General features: G+C 39.5%; 1 protein-coding gene across 7 annotated transcripts in view; it reads right to left on the reverse strand.

The window, feature by feature from the left end:
- Positions 1–7,645, reverse strand: part of LOC112258660 (signal transducer and activator of transcription 3) — a 29,100-nt gene extending 21,455 nt beyond the window's left edge. For 5 of the 7 annotated variants that reach the window (XM_024433175.2, XM_024433178.2, XM_024433177.2 and 2 more), the window contains exon 1: positions 7,438–7,645. The gene's annotated coding sequence lies outside the window, so the exon portion shown is untranslated. The remainder of the gene's footprint in view (positions 1–7,437) is intronic. The other 2 variants (XM_024433179.2, XM_024433176.2) reach the window with 1 other exon arrangement.
- Positions 7,646–9,969: the final 2,324 nt, after the last annotated feature.

Consider the following 9,969-nt stretch of genomic DNA (forward strand, 5'->3'; position numbering starts at 1 on the left):
CTGGTTTACTTCCCCTGAACTTTTCTTACCATGTCCACTTCCTGTCCGACTGGAATAAGGACAATAAATAAAATTGTATAATTCCAGTCGATTCCACAAATATGATAAAAAGTCTGTGAAATCATTTATCTAATGCAAGCAGAGGTTATGAGCCACAAGATCACACAAAAAAAGCTTGTGATGATGTGCACTGGAAAGCACCGGTGACAAATTGCTAAATGTTTGCCACTGTTTGTTATGTTGCTAGCGTGAACAAGCATGTTCCTTTTGCTAAAGCTTTTTGTCGTCGTTGTATTTTACCCCCTTTTTCACCCCAAATTTGATCGTCTCATCATTGCAACTCCCCAACGGGTTCGGGAGAGGCGAAAGTCGAGTCATGCGTCCGCCGAAAACATGACCCGCCAAACCGCGCTTCTTAACACCCGCCTGCTGCACCAATGTGTCGGAGGAAACACCGTCCAACTGACGACCGAAGTCAGCCTGCAGCCAATGCTTGCTAGCAGATATCCACAGAGTTCCAGTCCTTGCGCTAACGCTAGTTAGCAACTTCCTTCAAACTGCACGCAGAGACATAAGAAATGGGGTATCCACGAGTTTATCTGACTCTGGAGAAGTAGATACAATGACAAAGTATCCCTTGAAGTCATTCAAAATAATATTACTGTGCGTGAAGTTTTAAACGCATTCTGTCATTACTAAATGTGTCATGTGATCGACATTTTAACATGACTATTTTTTTATTTATTTTTTCCACACAGAACTGCTTTAACTCAGCGACATTTGAGTTTTCAAGCCCTGCCACAACATCTGAATTGGGATTAGGTCTGGACTTTGACTAGGCCATTCCAAAACATTTTAACCCTTTTCATGTAGACTTGATTGTGTGTGTTTGGATCATTGTCTTGCTGCATGACCCAGCTGCGCTTCAGCTGGGTCACGGATGGACATTCTCCTGTAAAATTCTCTGATACAGAGCAGAATTCATGGTTCCTTCTATTAAGGCAAGTCGTCCAAGTGCTGAGGTAGCAAAGCACCCCCAAACCACATGAGGTTGAGGTTCTTACTGTGGAAGGCAGCATTTGGTTTTTGCCAGACATAATAGGACTCATCCAAAAAGTTGACTCAAGTTTTCCAAAAGGCATCTGGTTGATCATCAAAACTCTTGGAAGAATGTTCTATGGACAGATGAGTGAAAGTATAACCGTCTGTGAGCTGGAGCTGAAGCTGAAGCTGAAGCGCATCTGGGTCATGCAGCAAGACAATGATCCAAAACACACAATCAAGTCTACGTGAAGATGGCTAAAAAGAAACAAAATTTTAAGTTTTGAATTGGCCTAGTCAAAGTCCAGACCTAATCCCAATTGAGATGTTGTGGCAGGACTTCAAATGAGCAGTTCATGCTTGAAAACCCACAAATATCACTGAGTACAGCAGTTCTGCATGGAGAAGTGGGCCAAAGTTCCTCCACAGCAACGTGAGAGACTGATCAACAAGTAGAAGTGATTGGTTGGAGTCATTGCAGTTAAAAGGTGGCACAACCAGTTATTGAGTGTAAGGGGGCAATTACATTTTCACACAGAAGCATTGGGTGTTGCACAACTTTGTTTATGAAATAAATTAAATATGTAATTGTTGTTATTTGTTCACTCAGTTTCCCTTTATCTAATATTAGGTTTTGGTTGAATATCTGATAACATACAGTATCAAAAATATGCAAAAGTAGAGAATTAGAAAGGGGACAAAGACTTTTTCACAGCACTGCGCCTGATTAAAAGGTGAGCCACTTTCGTGGTACTGGTTATCCCAAGTTGAACTTAGTTGACCAAAGTTCTCGCTAACTTCTCAAACCAGATACGTAGTACCGGGCTCTGAACTCACCACCGCGGGTTCAGACTAGCGTGACCAGGTCGGTCACGTCTGCGTATATACCTAGCAGGTTTGCATGCTCAGTAATTAGTATGTTCTATGTTGAGGGGCGTTTTCCTATGTGTGTCCTGATATGTTCAAATATATTATGTATTGGCCATTGATGTTTAAATTATCGAGATGTATTGACTATGGAGTGACATATTCATATTGGCTGAATACCTGCTCAAGGGCTTGCTCATTTCGAGAGAGCTTAGGCTAGAGTGACATCTTGTCCCAGGGCTCTACTAAACTCTGCTGTGAGGGTCCACTACATTACAAGGTTATTTGAGAAAATGAAAGATTGAAATGAGTAGGGGTGCCCTCTAACTTTCCTCATGTTAGACATGTCTCCTTTCCTTTCCTCATTCCTCTTTCACTACACTGATGGAAACAGGTGCATCACCCTGCCTGGGGTGTATTCATTACGCTAATTCTGTTGGAAAAACGTTTTGTTTCGTTTGCTTCTGTTTGGTTCTTAAACGTTAAATGGCTTCCATTGCAAGGCATAATGAATACACTAGAGGTCGACCGATTAATGGGGCCGATTTCAAGGTTTCATAACAATCGGTAACCTGCATTTTGGGACACCGATTATGGCCGATTACATTGCAATCCACGAGGAAACTCCGTGGCAGGCTGACTACCTGTTACGCGAGTGCAGCAAGGAGCCAAGGTAAATTGCTAGCTAGCATTAAACTTATCTTATAAAAAACAATCCATCTTAAAATAATCACAAGTTAACTACACATGGTTGATGACATTACTAGTGTATCTAGCTTGTCCTGCATATAATCGATGCGGTGCCTGTTAATTTATCGAATCACAGCCTACTTCACCAAACGGGTGATGATTTAACAAGCGCATTCGCGAAAAAAAAGCACTGTTGCTGCACCAGTGTACCTAACCATAAACACCAATGCCTTTCTTTGAAATCAATACACAAGTGTATATTTTTAAACCTGCATATTTAGTTAATATTGCCTGCAACATTCATTTATTTTAACTAGGGAAATTGTGTCACTGCGTTCTGTGCAAGCATAGTTAGGGTATATGCAGCAGTTTGGGCCGCCTGGCTCGTTGCGAACTGTGTGATGACCATTTCTTCCAAACAAAGACCGCAATTAATTTGCCAGAATTGTACATAATTATGACATAACATTGAAGGTTGTGTAATGCAACAGCAATATTTAGACTTAGGGATGCCATCCGTTAGATAAAATACGGGAACGGTTCCGCAATTCACTGAAAGAATAAATGTTTTGTTTTCGAAATGATAGTTTCCGGATTTTACCATATTAATGACCTACGGCTCGTATTTCTGTGTTATTATATTATAATTAAGTCTGTGATTTGATAGAGCAGTCTGACTGAGCGATGGTAGGCAGCAGCAGGCTCGTAAGAATTCGTTCAAACAGCACTTTCCTGCATTTGCCAGCAGCTCTTCGCTTTGCTTCAAGCATTGCGCTGTTTATGACTTCAAGCCTATCAACTCCTGAGATTAGGCTGGCAATACTATAGTGCCTATAACAACATCCAATAGTCAAATGTATATGAAATACAAATGGTATAGAGAGAAATAGTCCTATAATTCCTATAATAACTACAACTTCTTACCTGGGGATATTGAAGACTCATGTTAAAAGGAACCACCAGCTTTCATATGTTCTCATGTTTTGAGCAAGGAACTTAAATGTTAGCTTTTTTACATGGCACATATTGCACTTTTACTTTCTTCTCCAACACTTTGTTTTTGCATTATTTAAACCAAATGGAACATGTTTCATTATTTGAGACTAAATTGATTTTATTGATGTATTATATTAAGTTAAAATAAGTGTACATTCAGTATTGTTGTAATTGTCATTATTACAAATATATATATAATTAATATTTAAAAAATATATATATTTTTTTAAATCAGCCGATTAATCAGTATCGGCTTTTTTTTGGTTCTCCAATAATCGGTATGGGTATTGAAAGATAAAATCGGTCGACCTCTAGAATTACACCCCTGGTGTGAGATCGTGCTACGTGCAAAAACCAGACTCAAACCACAACACAAAGCAGCTGAGCTGACTCATCATCATGTGTCAAAACTCAAACTGTCACCTTCTAATTCAATTACTTGTTGTTTTCTTTCAACTTCCTCTTACTGGAGATTCTCAAGTCATACAAAGTGCATGGGCTTAAATGGATCCCATGTTAGTTAATGAACAGCTAAGCTTGTAATTTACAGTACCTCAACAGGTGACAACCCAGTCAAAACCCATAAAATATAGATGACAAGATAGATTAACTACTAAAAAGCAGAAACTTCCTTTGTTCAACCGGACCCTGCATCCATGGGTAGCTTTTTGCAATTTTGGGGGGATTTCTCATGTCTTACTCATTGGTAGGAAGAAGTTTGGTGTTGGGTACTATATTTGACTATTATCTGAATCTTATAAAAAAAACTGTTTTGCCAATTTGGGTGCAAAAAATGTGCTAAAATTCTCAGAGATCAAATTATACTTTAACAAAATTATTTTTTCGAAATGCTAAATCGTCTCTTTCACTAACTACAGAAATGCTTTCAGAATGATCCGAGATGGTGGGTGTCGAAATCCTCTCTCTTTTTTGACTCAGTCACACTTAGAACATGAAAAGGACACCACACGATTCAGATCATATCCAAAGTGGGCATTACCAGTGCCTATAAAGACTGCTGGCTTCGCTATAGTTCTCCATAGACAACTGAAAAGAGCAGAGCTTTTGTCTGAGCAGCACTTGTCCCATCATTCCCATTAGAGAGTGGGGTGGAATGCACATGCAGACGACAGAGAGCCACAGAAACACAGAGCTCCACCAGGGTTAACAACACAGCTTTGTATAACACATTTCTACACCTCACTACAGTATCAAAGTCTGACTCAATGCAGTAAGCAGTTATTTTAAGTCACCAGGGCGCAGTTTTTCCAGATCAAAATGATCCTGTGTTTTGCTCCACCTTCCGATGTGGTCCGTCCTCATTTTTGGATGTAGTTTTAAGAGAAAATGGAAACAAATCTAAGCACATCATATGCTACAACACATATGTTATATGATACAATATATCAACCAAATGTTATGGTCTTTGTCTTTTTAAACAGGGAACACAACACAGGATCATTTTGTTCTGGATTAAATGTTTAGATAATCTGGGCCCAGGTAAAAAATTTAAAATAAATAAAAAACACAGCAATTTAAAAAATGATATTTAGACATAAAATATTCAGGACACACCAAGAGAAAAACAACTTTCAGTTATCATAAAAGCACCGCAAAAGCTGAAACAAGAACATTGGAAAGATTATTTGAGGAAGAGATTCCAGGAAAATGCATTACTTTATTCCGGTAAGTGTTTCCTGGTGCAGTGTCAGTAGAACATGGGACAAGTAAGGAACAACATCAGCGACAACCTTGCAGCTTTATAGTCACTCGCCAATGCTATGTAAACAACTAATGATGACAAATAGGTGGATTGTATGCTATTTGGCACATGGGTTATCTTACATGTGCTGCTGCCGATCATCAAGCAAAAGGGGCCCGCAGGGGCCGGAGCTGTCATCAAGGCAAAGGGTGGCTACTTTGAAGAATCTCAAATATAAAATATATTTTGATTTGTTTAACACTTTTTTGGTTACTACATGATTCGATGTGTGTTATTTCATAGTTTTGATGTCTTTACTACTATTGTAGAAAATAGTAATAACAAAGAAGAACCCTGGAATGAATAGGTGTGTCCAAACCTTTGACTGGTCCTGTAGGCCCAAAGGCTGAGACAATAGAAGACAGTGGCAGAACAAATTCAACCACACCTTTGTTTCATCACAAAACCGGATAGCTACCTCTGTCCAGTGAAGTCCACAAAGCATATTGCATGTAACAAACAGCTACATGACCGATAGCATGTTCAAGCAAGTTAATGTTTCCCACATTTTCAGACCACTAAACAACTATTGATTTAAAACCACAGAGTTAATGCAAGTCACAAAGAAAACCGTAGCTGCCTCCACTATTCCAGCAACATTTCAACTTCAACTAAAATATACCAAAAACAATTTAGTCCAATCAACGTAAGCTAAATATGATGAGGCTGTCCATGGTTCTGATTTCTGTGTGTGTGTGAGTGTTTTTGTGTGTGCACGCCTTCGTTCTAGTAGATTGAAACGCCAATGCCACCCTCCTCTCTTTCATGTTGATGAAACAGTCTATCACTGTCATACAAAACACTCTTTTATTTTAGGCTACCTGGCTAAAATGCTTGCTCCCTAGCCTAACTTCCCATTCATGGGCAACGTTAGCTAGTTAACATTAACCTTCTACATTTAGCTACATATTGAGTTTCCGTCCTTTAAGGCCAGGGTGCACAACAATGTATGAATTAATAGTTGGATCCGAAACAGCATAATAATCATTGGCCAGTACTGAGAATGAAGTAAAACCACAAGTCCAAATCCCTATCTCCATCCATGGCTAATTTAGGCAAGGGTCCATTTTAGCTTGCTGGCTAACCACAGGAGGACAACAACCCAACGAGATGGAACAATTCAAGTTTTTCAATCAATGACTTATCCTCTCAATGGGATTTGATAGGAGTGATTCCAAATCCAACGTGGCTTCCCATTACACTTTTTTTTGGTGTGCCAGGCTCATTCACAGTTGAGCTCAGCGCTGATTGACTAATTGCTTATACTTTTTTTGTCCATCGAGGCCAGACAGTTTTGATCGCTCTGATGCTTTCATCCTGTTAGGATTCAATTCGCAAGAGGCTGAGCGTAGGACAATTATGAAACAGACGAAATAAATGATTTATTATTTTTCATGTTTGGGCTTCCCTTGGCATCCATTAATACACGCCACTGGTTGTGTGTGTTTGTAATCCCTCAAACTGTAGACTGGTTGTTGCAAACCTGGAGGCATGCATGGTTGATGTGATGACTTTCCCAAGCACCGTTTGATGGATCAAATGGCCGTGACATGCCCACATGAAAGTGGTCATCAAAACCTGCACCACTGGATGTGGTTTTGACCGAAGTCAGCATCCCATCATGGTTGCACTTGCAACTTCATAAAATGTGCAATATCATCTTTGAAGAAATGGCCAGCACATCATCACAATAATTAGGCATAAACGGTCGGCGTATGCTATCATTTGAAAGCAAACGTAGAACATACAACCGCTGCAACGATTGGTAGGCCTAATCTATTTGCGAAACAGTGTGATTAAACTTTTGGCGACTTATGTAAAAGCATGGAGGACGTAGCTCCAGTTACTTAATGTCGAGTGATTTTCACCGATTGGAGGACGTATCTCCAGTTACTTTGTGTCGAGTGAGATTCACCGATTGGCAGTGTATCCTCAATCTGATAATACATTGATGCTGCTCGCCCACCACACACAACTACAATGTGTTGTGTAACACATTTTTAGAACTTTACTGTCAGGGCCCAACCACAATATGATGTATAAAGAATACAAAGTAAAGGGGTCTGCGAATGCCTACTTACCCTACTGTCCACGGGAAAGTGTCAGAAAAAGGATCCCGTCAAATCGTAGCCAGAAACCAGCCTTAAACCACCAGAACGAAATGTCTTATTGTACAGGACAATCGAGAACTTTTAACCAAACTGTATTTCTAACAATCGGAACTACAGTAACGTAGCCTACTTCAATGTCGCGATACTATACACACTGACAGCTAGTTGTCCAATTCCACCAGGAGTGCAGACAAACTTCGAGAAGGCGTTGATTGACATACCTAGGATGCAACAGAAGACGAGAACACAATTTCGTCCAATCTTTGTGTAGGATATTGCAAAGAAGGCGGGATTAAAGCTAAAGGGAGGTTATGTGTGTCGTGTTTATTGCGCTCGACACGGAGGCTGTTCCGCGTAAAACACGCTCCCTCCGTTTGTAGGGAAAATTGCATGTACGAGCATGACCTTGCAGCGGGAGAAGAAATAACCCCAACAGAACAGCTGAACTGGAAGTCATCTGAGTTACTGGCAGTCACTACGTCATCAGAAGTGTAATAAGTAGAAATGTGAACAACGTTGATATTTCTGTTTTACACAAATCAATATATATTCGCCATCGACAAATACTCTAACAAAGGCTTAGAAAACAGTTTTATTCTAGTATTTGCATATTCAAATTATACTTTAACAAAATTATAGCATATAAATTATATGCTATAGCATATACAAATGGGGTCTAGTCTTCTTCTTCATCATCATCATCAATGTAGGCTATAGCAAAACAGTTCAGCAATAATTAAATATTTGATCAGCATGTTTACTTGGTTTCATGGGACCTAAGAATTACAGGGTTCTATGCTCCTAAACATTCACATTTTTATTGTGCGGCATTGCCCATCAATTTGAGAGTGGTCATCTCTCAGGTAGCTAACCTTATAGGCCTAGGTCATTATAGTACATTGGGAGACTAATAGAATAATTTGAGTGTCCCTTTTCAGCAGGGAAATAACAAGAGTAGAAACATTACTGAGGTTATCATAATCGTAGAAGGTCAGGTCACATGCTGTGAAAACCAAATTAATATGATCGGTTTCCTGAGATTAGGACTAAACCTACACTAAAACGCATGCACAATGGAGTTAATCTCACTGTAGCTACAACTCTGGATCCTCTACCACTCCCAAATGTTCAGTTATTTGTTGTAATCTACGGAGGCAAGGAAACACGGTTGACAATGTTAACTTTCATTACAAACTCACTCACACATCGAAGCAGCATGACTCAAATCTATATCCCTAATGACCAATAGCTCAAGCACTCTTCTCTTTAATTGACGGTGTTTCGCATCATTAGTCAGTGTTTATTATGGAGTAACATCGGCCTGTCATTATTTACAATGTGTCGGTTTTAATGGTTTTCAAGGAAAAGTGAACATGTTGGTTTCTTCTTTATGATGCAAATTCATTCAAAGAAAATGAATGGCCTCTGTTTACCCCATGTGACTAATCTGAGTGTAGTAATGGTCTATAATACAGCTGTACTGGCTGCACTTCACATAGGTTAAACTTTGACCCATTCAATCATCACAGTGGTAAAGTCTGGTGTAAATCATATATCTTTATTGATACATAAGTGGTTAGACAAAAAAATAGTCATTTAATTCAACAGAAAAAGCAAGCTTCATTTTTTGATCTGTCATAACAACAGGGAGATATCATCATCTCAGTTCAGTTGAAAATGTCAGTGCTACGTTCTCTATACTTGTAATCAGGATATGTACCGTATCCTGCAGGGTTGAGGTCAGTTGTCTTTCAATTCCAGACAATTCAGGAAGTACACTGAAATTCAAATGATCTTAAACGCTTTTCAATTAGGAACATTTGGAATTGTAATTTGGTTTACTTTCTGAATTTACTGGAATTTAAATGGAATTGGCCCCAACCCTGGTAACCTGCAGTAGTTTGCCTGATCATTTTACAAAAAACTGCATATTGGCTGACAATGCTGCGAGACTACACTACATGGCAAATAAACAAATAAACAGTTGAAAGATGAGCAGTCACTGCTTGTATCTCCACTCTATCCTGAAGAAGGCAGGAAATGCTATAAATCTCCTCGGGTTAATTGGGGGAGATGAGGGGTGTTTAGAGTTGGATGTAAACTTAGCTCGTGTTTGACAAAAACTTAGTCAGTCTTTAATGTATCTGTGTGTTCAGTATTGGCCTTGGCATTTATGTAATGAGAATCCATTTCAGCCTTGTAAAAACATTAAGTAAACACAAAATATGAACTGCACAAAGACCTACAGATTTTTTGAGGAATAACTTAGGTTGCTTTTTGACTGCATCATCCCTCCTTCTCTCTGCACTGACCTCTCCCTCCACATGATCACCCTGCCCCACCCCCTCACTCTGTCTCTGTCTCTCTCTATCACACACACACACACACACACACACACACACACACACACACACACACACACACACACACACACACACACACACACACACACACACACACACACGCCCTCTCTCTGTGTTTCTCCTCAGAGGAAGCACTCTC

Source organism: Oncorhynchus tshawytscha, linkage group LG09, assembly GCF_018296145.1.
Source record: "Oncorhynchus tshawytscha isolate Ot180627B linkage group LG09, Otsh_v2.0, whole genome shotgun sequence".
Lineage (NCBI taxonomy): Eukaryota > Metazoa > Chordata > Actinopteri > Salmoniformes > Salmonidae > Oncorhynchus > Oncorhynchus tshawytscha.